Here is a 24,807-nt window from a genome sequence, read left to right on the forward strand (position 1 = left end):
AAATTCAACAGAAATTATGCAGTTTTGAGGGGGAAAAAGAATTAGAAGAAAGATTAGTAATTAATCTTTCTTTGAGAATTCACATTCAATAATTTTATTTCTTAGGAGACTGAAAGAAACAATCTCTTAAATATCACTTAAAAATACAGCTGTCACATGGCTTGCTTCTGGATTTTGAAAGACAGCCATGGAAACTGAATATAACGTCCTAGGGTGACGTTATGATGCTTGTATCCCCATTCATGAGTTCTGTTTATACTGGATATTATGTTCTGTGCCTTCAAGACTGGCTCTGAAGAGTGAAAGTTTTGTTTGGGTTTCTTATCAGCCGCTCCCCCATGGCTGGCGAGACACAGAGATGGGACAGTACATGGTGCTGCTTTTGCTTTTTGCTTTGCTCTCCCTCTTGCTTCTTCTTTGCTTCTGCTTGCTCTTGCTTCTGCTCATTAGCTAGTTTAGCTAAACAATCCAAATTTCTCCTGGACTGTTTCTCCTTTCCTTTTTTTGAACCAACTTTAACCTGCTCCGGACTGGGCCCTGGGAACACCGAGGGCTTGCACCTTGTGGCTGCAGCAGCTGCCAGTGCCAGAGGGACTGAGAACAGAGCGACCACCCCCAAGAGAGACTTTCTGAATTTGTCATCTTTTCCAGAGTGGTGAAAGAGTTATGTCATCCGGTATTGTTCATTCTGTGTGCTGGGGGTGCTGTGCCTGTTAAATAAACAGGTTCTTTCCACTTCTCTCTGAGGAATTCTTCCCAAACCAGTTGGGGTGAGGGGCACTGTGGGTTTGCTTTCTGGAGGGGCCCTCCTTTGGAGATTCTCTCTCCAATTTTTCCTAAACCAGAACAAAAACCCAAAGGCAGCACAGAGATTTTGAGGTGGTAAAACCTGAATTCTGTTGAACAAAAAGTGAACTTCCAAGCAGATGTAGTTAAATCTGTAGATCTGTAGAATGTAGATAACCTGAAGGTTATCCTCTCCAAATTCTCCAAATTAACTTGTGTAGTCACTCAAGAATCTTTATCAGTGTAGCTGCATCATTAAAATTGAATATACAATAAAATTATATGTTTCTTAGCTTTAAATATCAGTTTTACAGGCAAAATTCATGGCTAGCAAACAAAAATAATAGAAATTACAAGAATACAGAGAAATTTACACAGAGAGTTGGAGTGGAGCAAAACCTCCTGAAATTAAAAACAAATTGAGTGCTGCAGGACAAGTAGGCAACACACAGCAATGATGTTGCCTCAGTAAAGGAGTAGCACAATCTCTTTCTGCATTGTGTCTCAATAGTAGAATCCTATCACCTATTTAGGGTGCATCCAGAGAGGCACAAAACGGGGATTCCCACCATCTGAAGAAATATTACTCGCTATCTATATTCCTCCTTTTATTGTATCTTTTTAAAACAACTATTTTATGACAACATTTTGTTGTTGGAACTTTCTTATCAGGATCCAGGAAGAGCCCTGCACCATGTCTCTCCCTTGCTTCCCACCCCCTCTGCAGAATTTCTCTTCCCAATAACAGCAAAATAAAATCATAACTATATTTCAAGATTCTTTTTTAAGAATAAGTCACATGCTGCATTATGATAATATGACTTGAAGGAAAACAGTTCACCAAAACAGTCTTATGGCTGTTTTGAAAGTGCTCTACAAGACATCTTTCTAGTTATAGCTGACAAAGGCTAGGAACCATTCCTTGTCTCCTGAAAAAAGTCTTTTCATGTACCTGTAGCTGAAAACCAAGAAATAAATTCTCCAAGTAGTTCATTATGTTGGCATTAGTTTATTGCAGCACTGGGGACAGGGGGAATTGCTTCACCTAGTATGCACACCCAGCAGCCTAACAAACCAGGTTATCTGCATGAAACTAGTACATATTCATTACATTTATTGAACACACACACATGTATATATATATATATATATATATGCTATTGAGTTCTGTAGACTTTTTTGGATATGAGTAGGGGCCTTTGAGTGTCTCTGGTTATAACTTGGGGAACTTTTCTGTTCCTCAAATTTTGCTTTTATGGTACTGGATCTTCTAATGAATCATTTCCCTCGGAGAATATCCCAAATACATCGCCAGGTTATTAAATACTTATATCTTTGGTCTGGCACAAAATTTTTATTCTTAAAACTAATATTTCTGCTTATAAATATATCTGCTTGTACTGGTACAGGAAAGTATTTGCTGGAACAGATGTAAGGAGCAAACACAAAATTACATTAATCTCTGGCATTTGTACTAAGCACTTTATGGTACAAAACTATGCAGTAATCACGTATATAGGGATCAAAAACCATTGTGCTAAAGTTAAAAGAACTTTTCAATATCTTTCCCAAGTGCTACATGGACACCTTTCTTTTAAAAGAAATATTACTTGTTTCATAACATACCTTTCCTGTTATGCTCCAGCCAAATTAAAAAAAAAATCTGTCACTATGAACATCTGGACTTTAAAAATTAAATTCTTAAAATGTCACATTTAACTATCTTTTATCTGAGATTCATCTAAACACCCTTTGAAAGAAGCATACATTGAGTATGTTTATCCTTAGCTTCTATTAGGGATGCCTAATAAATATACTCAATGTATACTTTCTGTATATACAGAAGTTTTTGAGAAGCTGGCATTGCTGGTAACCTTATGAGGTTGGTTTGAGATCTACACGATCTCAGGAATGCATATCTGTTACACTATAAGGCGTTTTAACTGCAGCTTGAGAAAGTCTTTATCCTGTCTGAAGCAGTGTTCTATAAGCAAAGGATAGGATATTCAAACATATTCTTAATATATAATGTTGCAAGTGCTTGTCATAGTTTTTTTGTCTGAACAGAACTTGAAATTAATATTTCCAAAGCCATGATGGAAATCATTCGCTATTGGAAAATGTTTTATATGTAGCAGAGAAAAGAGCAAATGGAAATGTCATATTTAAAATCATTGATAAATTGTGAACACTGTGAATGGTTCCATTTATGTTTCTCATAGTCAGCATGCTTTGATTAAACTGTGTACCACAAAGAATAAAGTTAAATGATGTATGCTTGGAATTCAAATCCAGAAATTTTAAACACTACAGAACAGCAATGACTACTGTTCATTTTTTCCCCTGGAATTTGTTTCTCACGCTTGCCACATAAAACCCTTAAGACTTCTGAGTTTCTTTATTGGCCCTTCAGTATCATCTGCTTAAAAATCCATCCAATCTCTCCTAAATAGACCTCCAAGAATTCAACTCACTTTTTTTTTTCTTTAAATAGATCAATAAAAAAGTACTATGATGTCTTTTAAGTAAGTATCTATAACACAGTCTGAAAATATTTCTGCACAAAGAAGAGAAAAATAGCTGAAGGCCCTAAATATCTTAATTCCTACATACAGAAATAATTAGTATATCCAAAGAATTTAGCTCTACTTCAGCTGATCTAATAAGCACATCATGGTGACAATCCAAGATGCCAGTACCTATTGTTTAGGGTTCCTGAAGGTTGTAAAACACCCAAAAGCAGTTTAAAAAGACATGATTCATAAATCTTCCTGTAATGTCAGACTCAGAACTGTCTACACTTAGCATTGTGAATATATTTGAATAGTTCAGTAAGCATTAAATCTGAAAACTGTATACTTAATTTATCAGAAGGCTCTACATGAATAACATTGCTCTGAGTTCTCCAGCTAGTCAGAATTGTCTCCTGACTTTCCGTGGGGTTTTGTTTGCTTGTTTATTTTGGACGCATAATAACTCCTAAGCTTGTTTTTAGATTAAAAGAATAACAAGACCTAAAATGCAATATAATACTGTTTACACAAGAACACACAAGTTACTAACTGAAACAAAATCATCAGCAACAAAAAAATCAATGAAAATTTACCTTGCATTTGTAGTTGATTGGTAATGAACAATTTAGCTTCATAACTATAATGTACAAATAATCTGTTTGATTTACTATTCAATTTAAATGATGCAGCTAGGCATAAAATCTTGTTTGGAATATTGATGTTAGAATGAATTAAGTGTAAGATGAGGTAAAAAGACTGGCAAAATGTCTTCCTGTTTCTAAAAGCATTGTTAGTCTCAGATATTACTTCTAGATTTGCAAAACCAAATCAAATATATACATACACATTATTTCAGGATGTTTGCACAATATAATAAATTGCTATGATATACCCCTGGAGATAACGAAAATGGCAAACTGACAAAACAGAAATTACAAGATTAATATTATCATTAAAAATTCCTATACATAAAAATTCTTATTCTGGAAAGCTTTAAAAGAGCCTGAGCAACTTTTTAAACCCAGTTAAACCATTTCAATAATATCCACCATTAGGAAATACTGACCAATGATTCAATAACAGAGAAGGGAAAATGATAATTAATCCCGACCTAATTGATTTTGTTTTCAGATTCTCATTTGACAATTTTAAAAAATTGAGACCCTTTGAGAGATGAAAAAATTTACTTCCAGGTGTATAAGGTTTTGGTATTTAAGAATACTGACATTTTAAAATCAGGCAATGTGCCTTTATCTCTAGGTGATGTTGCAACTGAAATCATGAGACTACAGCTCATTGATTTTAGAACAGAAACCTCAATTACAAAACCTGATGATTCTAAAAGCAGAATGAGTTAATAAGTTAGTCTGTTTGATTCTGTGTAATCCCATACTTGGTATTATTACTCATACTTTGGGAAGTGGTGTTGTCGCCACAGAAGTCAGTAGTAGAAATAGCATTTAGGGGGGCCTACAACATGTTGACATTATTTCCAGAAACAAACTCTATATAAAATGTCTCTAGCTATAAAGATATTCTGCTTGTGAGAATAAGTGCCTGCATGCATCTCCATGTCCATAGTCCTTTTGATAGGACCACTTTCCCCCCATATTACTGTAATATGTAAAATTACAGTACTCAGAAAATTTGTAATTATTTAAAACTTCCTCTGAAGTGAGTAGTTCTGAATCAGGCATCAGATGTTGTGGTTTGGAAACACATTCTCCCTGATGATTTTTCAGGCTAACAAGGTAAATAATATACTATGTGCAATTATTTCAGGTAGTTTTCTTCTTTTTTTTTGCATGATGAGAAACTAAAAATCTGAACTAAATCAGGAGACATTCATTAACTTGCACAATAAGCTAAAATGACTACTTAAAGCTTTCACCTCCACTGTCATTTGAAATGGTATCAAAATGAACTTAATTTCAAGAGCAAAGATGCATTTAATGAAGTATTTCCTTCTTTTAGAAGTGATCATTAGTAATAATGCAGGGAGCTTCATCTCATTTAACATTCTCCTATTTATAATTATGCCTGTGTATATCTTTTGAGCTATGAAGCAATTAGCTTCCATTGTGTCAGTTGTAATGATTCAAAACTGTTAAGTTCTTGACTCAGTCAGTGATGCATCTCACATTCAAAGTTTTGTAAGCACAGTTGTGCTCAAATACATAAGGTAATCTGAGCCCAAAATACCTGTACCATAATGACCATACATGTTTTTGTGCTCAGATTTTTTTATCAGTTAAGTAACTGATAGTGGAATTATTATTATAAAAGTGTGATCTCAGGACTATAGATGAGTTATTGCCCCAAACTACCATTGCTATCTGAGATGGTGAAATTTAGTAGTCTGAATAATACCCTAAGGCTTTTTAACCAGAGAAGATAAATTTCATAAATTATTTGCACACATAAAAAACAGTACTTCAGTAATTTATCCAATTTAACAGGATAAATGCAGTCTCTATTGTGCAGTGACACAAGTTGCCTCTGAAGAGCCTGTTGACTCTCATTCTTTGAATGACATCAGCTAATTGGTCTGGTGAGGAAAGCAGATGCCTGGAATCATAGTTCAAATTCCATCACAGTCAGTATATTTACTTTGAAAATTCTATTTCTCTGACACTGAAGCTGTTTGATGCTGGAGTGCTACTGCATCCCTCTTTCAAAATCTGTTTACTTTTGTTCATGAGAGGCTATGAATCTGAAGTGAGGGGGTCCTAATAAGAAGGGGTAAAGGTAGTTTCTAATACTCCTATGGTTTTCAGCAGGAAACTTCTTAAAACATCTTAAGGAAGGAAAACAAGATCTTATACATTAAGTACATATGTCCAGGTGCACATAAATTATGTCCATGGGTGTTGACATGCCTGTTATTTTCAGTAGACTGAAATTTACATGTGTATTGCACATATATAGAGAGCTAAAATTGTTTTATTTTTTTCTAAGAATATTTTTTGCATGCAGCATGTTGTAACATTTCCTTGTAACTGAGTAGACTTTTTTTTTTTTTACAAAACATAGATAAAACACATTAAAGGAACTAATTTCTCTGTGTCTTCAAGGGAAACATCTGATTCTTCAACTTAGTAATTTTTTAACACTATGAATTTAATATTATGAGTTAATACAGGCTGGAGCAAGTATGGCTGGAAAGTGGCCCAGCAGAAAAGAGCCTGGAGGGGCTGGATGACAGCTGGCTGAACGTGGTCCAGGGTGTGCCCAGGTGGCCAAGAAGGCCAATGGCCCCCTGGACTGTGCCAGAAATAGCAGGTCCAGCAGGGTCAGGGAAGTGATTCTTCACCTGAGCTCAGCGCTGCTGATGCCACATCTCGAATCCTGTGTCCAGTTCTGAGTCCCTCATCAGGAAGGACATTGAGGGGCTGGAGTGGATCCAGAGAAGGGCAGCAGATCTGGGGAAGCATCTGGAGCTCATGTCCTACGAGAGCAGCTGAGGGAGCTGGGGTTGCTCAGCCTGGAGGAAGGGAGGCTCAGGGGAGGCCTTCCCGCTCTCTACAAATACCTGAAGGGAGGGTGCAGCCAGATGGGGATTGGTCTTTTCTCACAGGTAACAAGTTACAGGAATACAGTATATAGTCTTTAACTGCACCAAGGGAAATTTAGGTTGGATATTAGGAAGAAATTCTTCACAGACAGGGTGACTAGACATAGGAATGGCCTTTCCATGGAGCGGGTGGAATCACCATTCCTAGGGGTGCTTAAGGAAAGACTGGGCATAGCACTTAGTGCCATGGTCTATTTGACATAGAGGTGTTTGGTCATAGGCTGTTCTTAGAGGTCTTTTCCAACCTAATTGATTCTGTGATTCTGTAAATAGAGAATTGCAGCAAGAAATTTACTTATGTAGATATTTCTGTAGAAAAGATCAGTAAAACAAAGTCTGAAAAGTAGAAGCTTACAAGGTGAGAAATATTTAAGAATAAAATACAAATATTTTCTCAACCGCAATATTATAAATCCCAGAAGACAGCTATAAAGACAGAATAGGAGATACAATTTAATCCATCTTAAAAATAATAGTCTGCTCATACAAAGGTCCCTGAAAAAGTGTTATGTAAGGATTAAAATATACATGTCACATCTGGTGAAACTTGGAGAACTCTATTATTCTATGTCTTTGTGAAATATCTATTAATAAAAACCAACAAAACTCCGCAACATTAAATACTGTGCATCTGTGAAGCAATGCCAGCAAAATGATTCCTAAGAGTGATAAAATGTGGACTCAAACCACACATCAGGAATCAACTGGCAGAATAACAAGAGGGGGTTTGTGCCAAGGAGATTTGAGCAGATGTTTACTCTATGACAACTAACTGAGAAATTACTTGGGCATAAAGATAAGGGAACTACATAATGTTTTTATTGATTTTTAAAACGTGTATGGTAGAGTGTGGCAAAGGGGTTGTTTTGCATCTTGGAGTATTAGTCCTACAAATCTAATAGCAATTACCTCTGACTTTATTAAAATACATAAAGTATAAAGAAAATTAACAACTCTTTGTCTGATTTTTTTCTCCTCAGATATTTCTTTTAATCTCATTTAGTCAACCATCTGGGTAGATATCTTAAATAAAATTACCAGGTTTGAGCTCTGCTTTCTAGGCTGTATTACCACAATAGCTCAAGATGTCAGAGCCATGTTATCAATTCCTTGAAGAGAGTTTAAGGTTTAGATTTCAGATTAGGAAAAGGTCAGGAAATACTGTCTGGACAAAATGAAGCTAAGTAGAAAAAAAAAATTGAAGCAGAAACATATTAACTGCTTCAAGTTAAAATGACTACATCTAATAATGGTATAAGAAAACAAAAGCCTTGATTTAATTAAACCAGCAGTAGAAAAAAAATTAGGGAGCCTGTCAGCTATATCAAACCCATGATCTATAATGTAATAAAAAGGTTATGCCTGTCATGTGTTAGACCTTTGCATATCAATCCCAGAGAGAAGGCATTTCAATAGACTAAAAGCTAGATAAACAACGCATGTTTTGGGGCATTAAACCCTACAGCACCTAAAGAAGTCAATGCACCTGAACCTTTTAGGATGATTAAAACTCAATTCTTCATATACTTAATAGAGATTCAGAAAACAAACATGATATTGATTTTCAGAGTTCTTTGAATTCAGGAAATTAGTGTAAGCCAGTGTTCCAAAAAATACGAACATTTTATTCTACTGAGACAATACATGCAGCTTGGAATACCACTGTGTGCATATTTTGCACATTGTGAGAGTGTAGTAAGGGTTGTAGATACAGGTTGCTAATGAGCTTTGCAGCTCCTTTAGTGTCCTCAGGCATCACCCATCATTGTTCATGATTCCCTCCCAGGCTCAAACAGAGGAATTTATGCTTAATTAAATACAGATTCACTAAAATAGAGTCAGAGATACATCTGAAATTCTCTTATTTTTGAATCTTTACAGCTATTTGGCTAACAAAACACAGTCTATTACAATAAATGTGAGCTAAATGCAAGGGAACAGGTGTAGCAAAGTGAGGTAAGTCTATAATCCAAACTGTTACAGTCTGCTGAAAATAGGATTTTATTTTCCAAATGGCAAACATGCAAAATGGAAAGCACCGTTAAGGAATTAAATAATATCCGAAGAAAATAAAAAGACAAAAGCAAAAAGATCTTCTGAAATCTGTGCCAAAATAAAATGAGGACAAATTAATCTAGGAGAAAAAAATCCACAGACAAAAATAGAGAAATGGCCACAATTATGAAGTATATTGGGAATCAGAGGAGACATAACAAAAAGAAAAAAACAACCAGGAAATGGACTAACCAGCAGCAAAAACTACACAGTATTTTTTAGGTCTGAAGATGGGGGCAGGTAGTGGACAGAGACAAAAATAAGAATGAGATATAAAAGGCATAATTTCAAGACAATCAAGACATAGACTCTAAACTAAATAGATTATTGGCTCACTTTTCAGCAAGAAGAATCTTGTTAGCTGATTGGGGTGTATGATCCTTGTGGGTCCCTTCCAGCTCAGAATGTTCAGTGGATTTGTAAGTCTGTGACTAAGGATAACTCCACGTGACACCAACAGTACACACAAAAGAAGAAAAACATCATCTGAACAAGCTTTGACACAAAAAATAGTTACAAGAGCTAGAAGTCTGAAGATTAAATGCAAGCACACACACTGTAACAAGGATGTGCTTACTGTAGGATTCATTCCTCAGGAAAGGGGCACAAACTGAGGGGTGGGAAGAAAAGTGAGCATAAAGTGAAGATGTATATATTTAGGATATAATTGGGAAAATTACCTAAATTAAAACTAAAGTAAACTAAATTAAATTTTTGCAGTTTTATTCTTTAAAGGTTGCCAGCCTCTGACTGCATATCTGGAAATATTACTGGTTTTCAGGAAGAAGCTAGAATGTTTTGAAAAAGGGACCATTTGGTTGTAGCCTAAAGCAGTAGTAAATGGCCCTTTGCTACCTTTCTTCCTAATGCCATGTCCCTAAGGTGAGAACAGTCATTAGAAAAACCACCTCATTTTTATAATCACAAATATTTCCTTATGTGCAGAGGCACATTCCTATTAGTATTTAGACTTTTTATGATATTGTATATTGCTTATATTTATATATCATGCAAAATAAATTGTCAAATAATATTTACTAACAGAAAATGTTCTGAAACAGAACTCAGGACTTCTTAATTGCATTCTTGACTTGTAGCCTTTTACTGCAGCTTTGTAATCTGTGAATGTAACATCTCAAATTCCATTTGAGATTAGAGTGATATCATTAGTCTTATTTTTGCATTTATTTAACTTTGTTTTGTTTTTTTTTCAGTTGAGGTACGGCAAGACAATCTAGAGCAGTTGGCAAAAGAAAGGAAGGGAAATAGAGATACAATAAATTTCAGTTAAACTGATTCATCTTGAAGAATCCTAGAGAAAGAAACTTATGGCTGTGTGATTAATGGTCCACTAAAGCAAGTTATAGCAATGTATTTATAGTTTTACAGTTACTGGGAAGCTGAATTATTTCTCGAGGTTGAAAAGGAAAGAGTTATTGATATCATGTGAGCCAATTTCTTGCAATTATTATATACATATTGCTTTGTTTACATCAAATGCAGAGAATTTTAAAAGACACAAATTGATCCAGAAATCATAGAGTATGAAAAACAAGTTTAACAAATTATATATTTGGTTTCTTTTTTCTACTTTAAAAAGAGAGGTTGTCTTTTTAAAAATAACTATGATATTGCTATTTTCTTTTTAATTTGCTGTTTCTTATGAACTAACTTCATTTATCAGCAATTAAATGAAGAAAAGGAGGGAAATGCAAACAGTGAGGATTTTGCACAATAGAAGTTGGTGTGATGAAATTAAGCTCCTAGTAACACAAATACCTTGCATAACAAAGCACCAAAAACAAATAGTGTTGTCATCAGGTAATTATGTTTTTACTGGGACAAAAGGGAGAAAAAGTAAATATACACACACACAAACCCCAGCAAGAGAGAACATCTCTAGTGTAAATTTTCTCATGCACAAGTCCTGTATCAAATAAATGTGAACAATTTTTATGGACTTTGAAGACTCCATCCTGTTTTCAGGCAAGAATTAAACCTGTTCTTGAGACATCTGACCAAAATACTATAATCTTCAGAGAAAACTGTTGTTTGTATTCCTTCCTTCTGACTAGGAAGACAAAGAAAGAGAATATGAATCTTCATAATAAGTCAATTGGAATACAAGTCTATTATTTATTCTTTTTCCAGGAAGTTGTTACCTTTCTATCTGTCATTATTGAGTAATGAACAGTATAGCTAAACTGATGGCTTAGAAAATAACTAAAAATATAATACAAAAAAGACTGTGTTTGCATCATGTTATGATTTTTTGGTGGAGGCCATAGAAACTGTGCCACTGATGTAAGGAAAAGTTTATGTTCTGATCTGTGCCAAGAAACATTGTGGATGGTAAGTACAGTGTATGCAACAAGAAATTTTAAGGATAAAAGCCAGAGTATAATTGGCAACTGTGGAATATTTTAATACAGACATCATGTGACAGGATTAAATGTAATTTCCTCAAATAACAATCATATTCTATTTTCTGCCATTTTGGGTGTTAGCAGAGCACTGATATTTCTATCTGTTTCAACACACTGCTGAAGAAAGGCAGCAGATGTCATGCCAGGGAATGTCACAAATCTGTCAATAGCAAAGATACTGCCTTCAAAAAAGCTGTTTATATATCTTACACCTCATAAAAAATTTATGTCATCAGTAGGTAAACATGATTTTAATAGAAACACAAATAAATATATATAAATAAAAACAAAAGAAAATAATTTGTCATCAAATTTTGCTTGTTTCTCTACAGTTTTTTTTAATGTAGCACTTCCCTGTGATCTAGAGTTTTAACATTCTCAACAGTTGTATCTTATTGTCAAGGGATATACTTATATGGGCTCAGAAACTTTTTTTCTCTTTTTTTTAATTAAGCAAAAAAGTTCTAATGAGAATAGAGGCAATGATTACTACAATCTAAAACTCCAAACACCAGTAAAATAATGAATCATAAGATTTATATGAATAGAGAATAATATGGGTTGTCTAAGAAAATACAAATTGATTTAATATTGCCTTCAGGCAAATATATTCCTGGAGGAAAAGGTTAAACAGGAATGATTCTGGTACCTAAGAACTTAATCAATGTTGCAAATGGCAACCCTTGATCAATTTGAAAAATTGCAAAGGTACCCAGAAGTATAAAAAAGATTCTGAATGACAAATGATTTGTCATTCAAACTATCCATTAATATTGCCCCTGTTAGTAGAACAAATCTCTTTGGTGATATTTTCTGAACTTGGTAAAGTGATCCAACATTTTGTTAGCACACAGCAGTTTAACTAATTCTTGTTTCAGTATTTGTACCATACAAAAGATAAATTAATACCTGGTTACTTGTTTTAAGAAGCATCTTTTGATTGAAACACTGGAACATGGCTCAAATTTTCCACTAAGAAATTATATCAAAGAGTTGTTGAAAACATACATTTCCATTTGTTTTAATTATTGACATTAAAAGCAGCAGTCCTGTAATTATGTGGATAACACAAACTCTCAAATACTTCAGTACTTTATCTGTATATATATTATCTTGGGGGTCTGGATTCAAGGAGATCTTAAAATTTTAACAAAGGAGTCATCTATACTCCTATGACATATAATGTTTCTAATCAAGTTGTGATATTGAAAAGCTATTGTGTAAGAATGCAATGAAAAAAAGTTTTATGGACTTGTTATACAATTATTGTAATTACAAGTTTTTGTGAAGCACAGTCTAGTTCTTATCTTTGACTCCAGTTTAAGTTAAAATTTTTTTTCTATATATACAGAGGAATTGTAATCCATGTTTTAATTATCTGTCAGGCACCTTATTATCATTCTGATCTATGCATTTCTTTGGTCTCCTAGAGCTTAATTCAAAAGCGATTTCAGTCATTATATCCTACCTTGTGTTCAGGTGGTATAACTGTGCAATTATTCCCCCCTGCACAAAATACAAACACATAAGTCCTTTTGTATTCATGTAAATCTAGTTCTATCACTAAACTTCTGGATCCTGTAAAATACATTCTGAAATCAATCTTGTTTGCATATCATGTTAAGTTTTATTTTTAAACAGGCAACTTATGAAAAATATTGTGGAAAATTATTTTTTTTACAACATGCTCATATTCCAATTGGAATAATTAATTTTTATTTCTTGAGTTTGGAATAATTCTGAATGATTTATCTGAGATAAACCCAGCAATCTCATTTTTACTGAATATCAAAATATCATCCAAGTTCTAATGTTTCCACAATTCTAAAATCCATTAAATAATAAAAATAAAAAAGAAATAAAAAAGAAATACCACACTGAAAGGTAGACAGTAAACTTCTGGTAGATATGTTGGGTGAATTAATTTGGTTACTTGGAATTTGCAATACTCAAGAGCTTAATTAACACACATTAGAATTTCTCAATATATTGCAAGTTGAATAGAAGGAATAGTAGATTAACACTGATAAAGCCTCATGAGCTGAGTTAGGAATTACCTTACAACCACTAATGAATAAAGTTATGAGTGACTGAGCTTTGGTTGCTTAGAGATTTCTGGTTTCACCTAATTAAGAGCACAAGCCAATAAGCGACGCTTGTGCACTGAAGGCTTGTTTTAAATCAGTATTTGGACAATGTTAAAAAATCTGACCTCTCTCACTGTAGATAATTTCATATGAAAAGTCACTATATATAGTCTCTTTTTATGAACTAGACATAAATAATCTTCTAAATGCAGAAAAAGCTTATATAGATTTATTATGGAAAATGTTTAGAAGAAATGTTACTCTATAATTGTTCTAATATTTTATCCCATATTTTAAAAACTATCTCATCAGGACTATAGTCCTGAAATACAAGAAATAACAGTAGGAAGCAAGTAAATTTTTAAATATCTAGAATTAAATTTCTGTGGTTCTTCACCTTTCTGTCTCTCCAACTTGTGTTGATTTCAATGGAATTTTTATTCAAGGTGCCTCACAATTAGGGAATGTACATTGAAGTACTTAAAATTATGCTTGAAAGACTACTGCTATATTTTCATTTATGCCTAAACTGGAACTACAGAGTACCTCATGCCTCTGAAAAAGTTTCAGAACAAAACTTTCAATAACATTTCAGAGATTTATTACCTTGATTTTTACATTCAAAGCCCTTAACTATGCATATTTTTCATACTTCTAAATATGTTTTGTATACATTCAACGAGGTTATTTACAGTTCTGTTTGTATTAATTCCAGGATCAATAATAAAGTGGTGAAACTTAATTTACATCTACATTGACAGAAATATAATTCTTAATCTTAAAATAATACAATTAATTATTATTTGAGAATAAGAAAATTTTATGCTATATCAGATTAAAATTGATCTACATATGTAAAGACACATGATGGACCAAAATTTAAGTCAAGAAAAAGAAAAAGAAGTTATAAAACAAATTGAATAGACTTGAGGGTAGCGAATACAAGAACTTCCCTTTTTAAATTCCTGGTTTTGACTTATCTACCTGGAAGACATAAAAAAGATGAGAATTGTTGGTTTTGTAGCACACTTTCCTACATTTAGAGTATAGAAAATATCCCTAAGCATGACAAGAAAGGGAAAAAAGCTCTTTGCTTCAGAACTTTAAATTTGTGGTTTTGTCTGTGAAAAGCCTACTAAAAACTGTGAATTATTCTGGATACTGCAGGAATATATGCCTACGTCTAAATTTTGAAAATTTTCCATTTAAATTACCTTTGGTTCTGGCATTATTACACCAGCTGATAAGAAAAAATATAGCAGAAATCAGATTACTAAACCCCTCCTCACAGCTTTAAGCTTAAATCAGTGACACCACATCACATCTGGATGCAGCAGTGTGAGATGTTTTAACTTTTGAGTAGTTGAAAAAAACATGTACTTGTCAGTACCTCTGGAGGAATACATCAGTGTCATACAGCTTTTGTAAACTTAGCAAGCACAAATATGACAAGAAAGAAAAGGAGCTCAATAATGCCATGAATCCACAGTGAAAAGCACAGTGACCTGTGCCGAACCACATTGTTAAAAAATATTTCTCCCCTTTTTAGTATGCACTTCCTTTTTTACAGACTATGAATTATATATTCAGACTAAACAACAAAGCATAGGTTTGCCATACAAATATCTACACTTATCATTTATTTCACCTAAATAAAAGTTAAGAGATTCTTGCCTGACATAAAATATCTTCTTATTTCAAATTGTTGAAGTTCAAGTGAACTCAAACCAAGAGAGGAATATCATGAACAGCAGAGACCCCCTTGCAAGAGGGGGGAAAACATAATGAGAATATCAAACATGATGCAATCTGGAAGAAAGAAGACAAGTCTGTTTCAGCTCCAATCATTCTGGCAAAGGAGCTGTCAAATCTGATCACCTTGACCTCCATACTGAATATTATCAAGGACTACAGACATCAATACTAACCATATGTCAACAGTGTTCACAGCTAAATTGCTATTTTTAATTTTTTTTTTAAGAATGGACAGCTTTGTGTTTGTAGTGATAGTGATTCATGCTACATAAAAATCAAATATTATCACAAAATGTGTCATTAATGAATGGAATTAATGAGTGCCACTTTGAAGCAAAAACCGTGTTACCAGTCTTCTAAACATTCTCATCACACTGACATCTAAATCACTGATCTAGATAAGTATAGATATAGATACAGATGATACAGAGATAGAAAAAAAGAGATCCAGACTTAACTGCAAGACAATTACTTATGCCACTCAAGTGCTGAAATAGATGATTAAAAATTTGATCTATGAACCTAAATATTGACTCATCAGGGTAAAAAACATCTTTTCATCAGAGATAATATTGCTACATAGTTTTCTAATTAATGTTTAGAAGACTCTTCTGTCAAATGTATAAACATATTGAATTTTATAACAAAATTATTTGTAGACAGCCAGTTTTGCTGCGGCGTTCTCCAAGAAAAATAATCAGAAGAACATTGCACAGTCTGATCAAAATATAAATTCCCCATAAACAGGCACATGGAACGAAAATAATTAGAAACAATCTTCACCTGAATTCTTGCTAAGAGCAAACTTTTTCCTCTGAATGGCTGTTAAACAAGGAGCATTAGCTGAATATGTAACAGCATTCACTTTCACTGAGTTTGCAGATGGTGACACAGAACAGTTGATACCTTCTGCTGCTGCTGCAAACCAGAGGAACCTGGACAAAACAGGGAAGGGATGGACTGCCAGAAACCTCATGAAGTTCATTGAGAACAAATGCCAGTTCTTCCTCTGGCCGTGACGTGGTCTGGGACCTCTCCAGCTGGGGACAGCTCGGCAGAGGGCTCTAGGGGGATGCTGCTTGGTAGCAGGCTGGGCACGAGCCAGCAGCATGGCCTGCAAGCAACATGCCAGGAGCAGCCAGGGCTGCCCTAGCACGGTCAGGAGGTGCAGAGGAATGATTATTCCCCTCCTCATGGGTCATTAGGCTGTCAGCTTGGTGACCCTTACTCAATAAAGATACTGGTTACCTGGAGCACGTTCAGCAGGAAGCCACTCAGCTGCTGGCAGAGTGCAGCAGGTTCAGCCTGCAGAAGAGCTGCATTTGAGGGAACCTGACACTAACAAACCTTGCAGAAGGCAAAATGGAGCAATCCCATCACAGTGGTGCATGGCAGAAAGACAAGATACAATGATCATAAATTTCAACAATAGACATCTTCCCTGTGTGCAGGAGAAGCATTTTTCCTCATGAAGACAGTCACGCACTAGAAGAGGTGGCTTCAGAAAGGTGGTTCAGTCTCCATCCTTGAGACTTTTTGAGACCTGACTGAACAAAACCCTGGCCCACCTGGTCTGATCTCACAAGTGACAAGAGGCAGGAGTAGAGTCCTCCTGAGGTTCCTTCTAAGATCATGTCTCTGTGTGTGACATCAGAAAACTACAGAGAGGCTGAAGACTGATTCTGTGATGAAAGAAAAAGAGAAAAATCCAGGGAAACTGAAACCCAAATGAATTATACCACTTTGATGAAATTTATTTTAATTCTATTCTATTAGAAGTGAGATTAGATCGATGCCAATTACTATAGGAATAATGAGACCTCATATCCACTATCTAAAAATGTCATTATGAATTTATAATGGGAACAGTTCTTTCTATCAATTATACAATTCTCTTCAGCTAAAAATGCAGACAAGTGCTCTCTTAATTTTAAGACCTTTATTTTGTAAACTTCTGGAGTGGCTCTTGCTGACTTTTGACAACAGCAAATGAAATGTTATGAGTTTTCCAGCAATTCTGGAAAGGGCATGTTGTGAGATGTTATCTTTTATTGTTCTACAGTGTTTTCTTGGTGTAAGGAGAAGTAAAATGAGACATGCCTTTCTCATTTTGTTTTATAATTCTCAGCATAAAAGCTAAATAAAATTCTAAAAAGAAACTGCAGTTATATGTGTATGTAAATACATATTTACATAAAATGTATGTATCTAAAAATGCACCCTTATGAAAAATCACAGCAGTCAGGTGCTCTTAATATTTTTCATGGTTCTGTCTGTCTCAGAAATGTGTGTGTAAATACAAACACACACATGCAGACACAAACAGTATCATATCTCCATTTATTCAATATAATTATGGAGAACAATACCACCAAGTTAATGCAAATTAACTAGCATTTCATGCCATATTCCACACCCTGGGTTTAACAGTAGTAATATGAACATTATTTTGTTTCCTATCTCATGAAGTAAATTAATTTCCTTTATTCGTGTTCCCATGATGCAATGATTATGAAAAAATTATTAATATTTTATAAATCTCTAATAAGATTAATCTTTATAACTCTTCATTCATCACCTATGAATTTAAATGAATTGTAGAGAATTTACAGAAGAATTTACAGGAAAATATATACTTATCTTTTTTGAAAAAATTCCATAATTTTGAAATTCAAATAAGGTTTATTAAAAACAAGTGGTGTTTTTTTGATTATTAATATTGATTGCATAGTATTAATATGCAATTCCTGGTAACCATTACAGCAAAATTGCAATGTCTCTTTAATTTGTTAATTGTATGCCTTTTAGGATAGCTCATGTAAAATGTTGCAAATATTTACTAAGCCCCATTATCAAAACTTATTTAAAACTCACAAAATCAGTCTATTTGTTTCTCAAAGGAAAATGAAGAGCTGGAATTATACTTTCTTCATAAATGCCAGGTAGGGCAAAGAAATATAAAAGGGAGTTTAAATACGCATTATGCAATATTCTTTAAAAAGGGCTACCATATCCCATATGCTAATAAATTAATCATAAAATTAACTTATAAATATTTTTTAAAAGTATGCAACAAAAATTAAAACTGAATCATTTTATATCCAAACATTGCTTTGGAAACTCAGTATTTATTGACTTGTAAAATAATTATTAATAAATCATTATTTAAATTTAAATTTATTTCACCTTTATCAATTGAAATAATAATTTCAATTTAGCAGCTGAAATAAACACAGGTGTAACAAGTGTCTTTCCATTTATTGAATCCTTGCAGTGCATGAACTCTCCACTACTAATTTCCTTTCATTCTGATAACGGTCTCTGGTTTCTCTGAAGTTTCAGTTTGAGACACTATTTACAACAAAGGAAAAATCCCAGAGAGACACTTATAATTATGTGGCTTTAATTCTATCCACACTTGTAGCCAATATGAATTAACATTCAATCTTGCTGTACTTCTCTGACATTCTGATATTGAAGAAATATAAGAATCAATAGGATAATTTATAGTGGATTGAACTGTGGAAAAAAATTCCAAGTGATTCTGTCACTGTGTTTGAAAATAGCAAAATAAATATTATTTTCTTTTTTTTTTTTAATTGAGCTAACTGTATTAAACTAAATCTTTAGAGTAATATTTAGTTATATTCTGAATATTTGCATTAGGAAATCCAACTGGTATCTGCACTAAATCTTGAAAAAATGTTCATAAATAGATTTCAGACAACTTTATCTGGGCATAATTTTTGGATTCAGAATTCTGCAGCTTTGTAGTAGCTGTGAATGACGAGTATGACAGCTGTCATAGAACTTCCAGATCATACAGCTGCAAAATATGCCATAATCGGGTTTGAATGCCCAGTATAACTTGGAGAAAGTAGAATATTGCTTATGCCTTTGTGGCATAGTTTAGAAAGCTTGTCAGATTTACTATTAAATAAATTGGGCTGAAATTCAGGTCAGTTCAAGAAGTAAAGTATTTCCTAAACCCTGTTTTCATATTTTATGTATATAAATCATTTCAACCTATGAAGGTATTAGGATTATTTGGAAAAAAAATATAAATAGCTAGGCATTTTACCCTATGGTAAGCTATTATTAGTTTAGAATTCTTTCAGCAAGATTGAAAAATAAAAGACCACTGGTAATTTTTACCTCAGTCTGTCCCCAGAATGTTGTGATTGCAAAGGGGACTAATTGATTTATCCTGCAGATGAGAAAAAGGTGCAGCCTCCCATTAAGTTCTCATATTTTGCTGGTGCTTAGGAAATTTAGAAGATCTCCTCCATTAAAAGATCCCAAATCATACCTGTTTTGAGCAATTCAGCATCATTTGGCAAATATTTCTATAACAGGTGATTACACTTTTTGCTGAAATGAAAATGGACCTTCCAAAGTCTACCTAAGACTTTCTGTTTAAAAGAGAATATGAAGTCCCAGAAGAGCCTGTAGATTGTGGTTGAGGAATTTGACTTCAAAACAAATGTTCTTCTAATTCAAAGCAGGAATCTGAAGCATATCAAAGATGATTACAATGAGAAAATGGTTTCTTATGATTGCCCAAGATTTTAAACCTGATATAAATAACTGCCTATGAATTTAATAGAATATCTGAACAGGACAAACTTTTCAGATGGACACAGACACATCTAGAATGCACATCTATATTTCTGTCTGCTTTTGTGGACTCCTGGATATTTCCCATTATTTATTGCCTTCCTAGTAATGGAAATGTGAAAGATTTCATTCAAGCACAGAAAGAAAAATATTAGAATAAAACATAATCAATAACATAAAATGGATTTGAAAGCACAAAAAAATTAATTAAATTTAAAACAAATAAAAAGGAAATACTGTTTTCTAAAGAGTCCATGTTAGCCCTTCTTCTATCCATGCTCCTAAGCTGTTCTAGAAAGTATCATTTACATAAACTAAGAATAATTTCCTTATTTATCTGTTCAGTTTAATTACTCATTATGACTTTGTTTTTAATGTGGACTTATTGAAGAATTTCCTAAGAGAAAATTAATACAAATTAAGATACTGAACTATAGTTCACCAACAAAACTAAATAAAACATCAGCAACGACGACAACAACAACAACAAAAAAAACCAAACAAAAAACCCAAACAAAACAAACTCACAAAACCAGAAAAAAAAATTATGCTATTTAAAAGCAAAGACAGATTACTCTCTTTGCCACCACATTTTCTGGGTCTGACACAGCACTTAATCAGACCTCTTGGGGAAATTCAATAGATAGCAGCATACACAGAGGGTAGAGCCATCAGGACGGATACCATGTTTCACTTTTTGTGTGACTTACTCAGGTTCTGTGGAAGCATCTCTCATGATCTAACAGTAGTATCTGGGTAGTGACTATTCATCAGCAAACTTACAAAGGAATGTAAAAAAATTTGATTCATAATATTTAATTAAAATAATTATGTACATACAAGTCAGCTCCCTGGATAATTCTGAATTGGCTTTAAACTTCAATATTTGCTTGTGAAAAATTAGCATTAAATTAATAGATAGCATTTATTCCAAGAAAATTAATTTCATTTTTATCTAATTAAGTAAATGTAGCAAAAAATCCATATTGTCTCCAGTACATTTATACAGTAGGAGAGTTACACATCAAGAGTTTCTAGATTTTGAGGGAAAAACACAATTCTCATTTTGCTTAAATAGAAATAAAGTCTGAACTAATATTAAATTAGAAAATAATAGAATATTATACTTAGAAGTTTTACACAAAACATCTTTCCACTTAATGGAATAAATGCAGTACACAATCAATCTTGGACTTACTTTCTAAAAAGCTATGATCAAAGATTATGCAGCAAAAAAAATAAGGGCCTGATCTTCTCCGGATAAAGTAAACAAATATAAATTAACAGTAATAACTTTCTTTATGACTTTTACTGATTTATGTTAAGCAGGTTATTCCAGCTGAAGGCCAGAACAAACATCTGGTTGATCTGATTTAAAACAACTACACTGATCAGCATAAACAGAATATTAAATAATGCATTCTTGAAAGCTAAGGAGTGTATCTAAATCTCTCTTATGCAAAGGAAAAGCAGAATGTCACATAGGTTTCTTCTAATTGTAATGAGGAAACAATGGGTCACACCACCTGTGAGGCAGCCTTTGTGTCATGTACAAATCCAGGAATTAGAAAAATCCAGAAGTGCCTGAAAGGGAGACTGCGTATTTTCTGATATTTCAAAATAATGTAATCATGTAGAAAACACTGCAGTAAACTGGAACAATATCTAGGATTTATTAATAGTTTCAGAGCAAACTCAAATTCTTCATGAAAGCCATGTTGTACCTGGAGCTGCTTCCACTTCAAAGGGAATATCAGAAGACCTGTAATTAGCTGGGAAATTATTTGCAGGAAAAAGAATTTAAAATGGCCCCACTCATTTTTTTAAGCATTAAAAGAAAGTGTGTGGTTGTATTGTTATGTTTTAAAAGTAATTTTATCAGTTCTTTTGTGATTGAATTCTGTCCATTTATGACACTAAATTACTAGAATTAGAAACAGCATATCTGTAAAAAGATACAGAAGGTTAATGAAAATATCCTTATAATCATTCATACAAAAGTTTATTTTTATTCAGTCATGTTACAACACTGTACACTGTTCCCTCTGAACGTCTGCCTTTTATGCTATCCATTTTACATTTACCACATATAATGTTGCAAATAACAAGGATGTTGACTTTGCTATGTTTTGCCATTTTATTCAGAAAACAGATCTCCATTCTAGAAAAAGTCAATCTTTAAAAACAACACCATTTCTCTCCTTTGACTTTTTTTTTTTTTTTAGGTCATCTTGTGCTATACTACATGTTCACTGCCAAAATCTATTTAGACTTCAACATATGATTTGAAAAGCTCGACTCAAGTCTGTGTCTGTCTCCAGTATAACTCAAATTACTTGAAGGTAATACACACAGAAATATTTCTCTAGGCAAATGAGTGTTTTGAAAAACATCCTCAGTCTTTATTTTCCTCTCTAGTATTAACAATTACTGGCAACTTAGAACTAATTTTAAATATACAAAAGCCTAATTCTTGAACTGTCACTGAAGATTACTGATAAACATCTGAAAAATTTTTAATCACCTTTTTAGTCTCCAAGAAATTTTAATTCCACAAGAACAAAACTATTTGCCCTAAAAGGCAGAAAACTCACTTTGATAAAGAACATATGATTTCCTTTTCTGGCTTAGTTTATGTAGTGCTACTTTAGTTCACAGTACCTTGGATGACTTGTAGTCAGCCATTCTATTGTGGGGAGAGTTTTATTCTTAATTTGCCTTTTGAGCAAACTACCTTAGTAGCATCTTAAAAGTGAACCCAACAGATATCTACTTGTTATTTATGCAAAGTGGTGCCAAAGAAAATGCTGTGAGAACTGTTTTACATCAGAGTTGATAGCTCCCTAATGAGACCAGACAAGAAATAAAGCTCATTAACTGAATCAGGAATAATCAGGGTTTGCATTTCTGGGGAGTGTACCAGCATTACAAGGAGAAATGCTCTATCTCTTACATTAGCCAGGTACTCCCTTTTATAAATCGAGAACAACAATTTTCTTGAGTCTGTTACAAGCAGAGTTCTTTTTCAGAAACTTCTGTTTTTCAACTAACTTAAATCTTCAGCATTAACCTGCCTTGTGACATTTTTAGCTCAAAACTAGCACTGAAAATTTTCTGAATGCCTAATAAAGTCATAAAATGCACTGCAGTTGGGCTAAAACTCACATTTTTTAATAATGCCAGACAATCACTCAGGCATAACAGCAACTATTCTCAATGCTGAGCCCTTTCTTTAGGCTTAGCTTAATAGACACTCAGAAAAAGTAGGAAAGTAGTCCGTGGGATCATCTATCCTTAAGATTAGTTGTGCTCAATATCATATAGGATAAGCTTATGGGCAGATTCATTAATTCCTTGCAGGAACTAAGTAAGACTACATAATTGTTGCCATAACCCTGTTTTCTCCTCCTGCTTGTCTTCTCGTGTTCAGTAATCTACCTAGAAATGTAATGTTGCAATACTTTACCACACAGTAAAAATTTAGTCACCCTATAAGATGTATAGGAACCTGGCATAGTGAGAGTAATATGTGATTAAAAACTGTAATACCAGTGCAGGTTACTGTGATTATTTTTAACCTGAAAAGAGTTCGAAGGAAAATTATTATTCTTAATAAATTTTGCTAGTTTTAGCTAGAACTTTGACCTTTCTGATTTTGTTACTCAGTGTTTGAGGAGTTTTCATACTACATTTTCTTTCCTACTCACCCCATTCCTTCTAATAAAAGTCCTTTTTTTTATCTTGAATCATCAGTAGCTAGTATGGGGCTGTGTATTGGGTTTGTGCAGAAAACAGTGCCGATAACACAGGGATGTTTTTGTTATTGCTGATCTGTATTGACACAAAGTCAAGGCTTTTCTGCTCTACACCCCACTTCAGCACACCAGGGAGGAGGCTGGAGGTGTGCAAGGGGACACAGCCAGGAGAGCTGACCCAAGGGATATCAGTGCAGTATGGGCTTGTGCTCAGCCTATAAAACTGGGGGAGAGAAGGAGGAAATGGGAGACATTTGCAGGGATGGTGTTTGTCTTCCAAAATTCCCTTTCACACATGACAGAGCATTGTTTTCCTGAAAGTGGCTGAGCATCTTTCTGACAATGTGAAGTAGTGAATGAATTTCTCGTTTTGCTTTGCTTGCACACATGGCTTTTACCTATTTACCTATTAAACTGACTTTATCACAAACCAAAAGTTTATTCCTTTTCACTCTCTTTATTCTCTCCCCAGTCTTACAAGAGGAGTGTGAGTGAGTGGCCATATGGGATTTAGTTCTTGGGTGGGTTGAACCAGAACACCTATTTAAATAACCCTGCTCCAAATACTTGTGTGTCCCTCCAAGTCTTCATGACATCAGACATGAATATCAGGACATCATGATTGCAATCATGACATCATCATCAACAGCATATCCTACAATCACGATTAGGCTCTTCATTCTAAACAAGGTGCCATAATGGAAAAATCAAAGTTAGTTGTGACATTAGACGCATAGTCAAGCACTTGGATACTTCTGCCTTTTGTTTTATCTTGATCAGAAGGGCTGATGAAAACATTACTGGGGCCTCTGTAGCCCTACTCTCACCCACAGTCCGACACAACTGCGGTCATGGTGGGAGTTTCTCTGGCTGCAGTGTTTGTGCCGTGGTTGAGAAGCAGGGTAGAGCAGTCAGAAGCACAGGAAACAGTGTCCTATGCAATGCCACGTGTCCTGATGGAGATACCTTGCGGCTTGAAGTGGTGCTAGATATATCTGGCAAATGAATGCTTTTGTCCTGGGCAAGAGGTAGTCAGCAATCACTAGCACCCTTCTCTTCCTCTTCTGTGGACTCATCCTAACTTGAAGTCTGGCCCAGAATCCTCATGTCTGAATTTATTGTTTGTGCCTCCTTGTCAAGACCATGGGTTTAAACACTTTTAGGAGGTGATGAAGCCTTGCTTCTACTGCCACAAATCCCAAGCTTCTAGTTTCCATGCATCAGGCAGTTCATGGCTTC

The sequence above is a fragment of the Zonotrichia leucophrys genome, chromosome 4 (assembly GCF_028769735.1).
Source record: "Zonotrichia leucophrys gambelii isolate GWCS_2022_RI chromosome 4, RI_Zleu_2.0, whole genome shotgun sequence".
In the NCBI taxonomy this organism is placed as follows: domain Eukaryota; kingdom Metazoa; phylum Chordata; class Aves; order Passeriformes; family Passerellidae; genus Zonotrichia; species Zonotrichia leucophrys.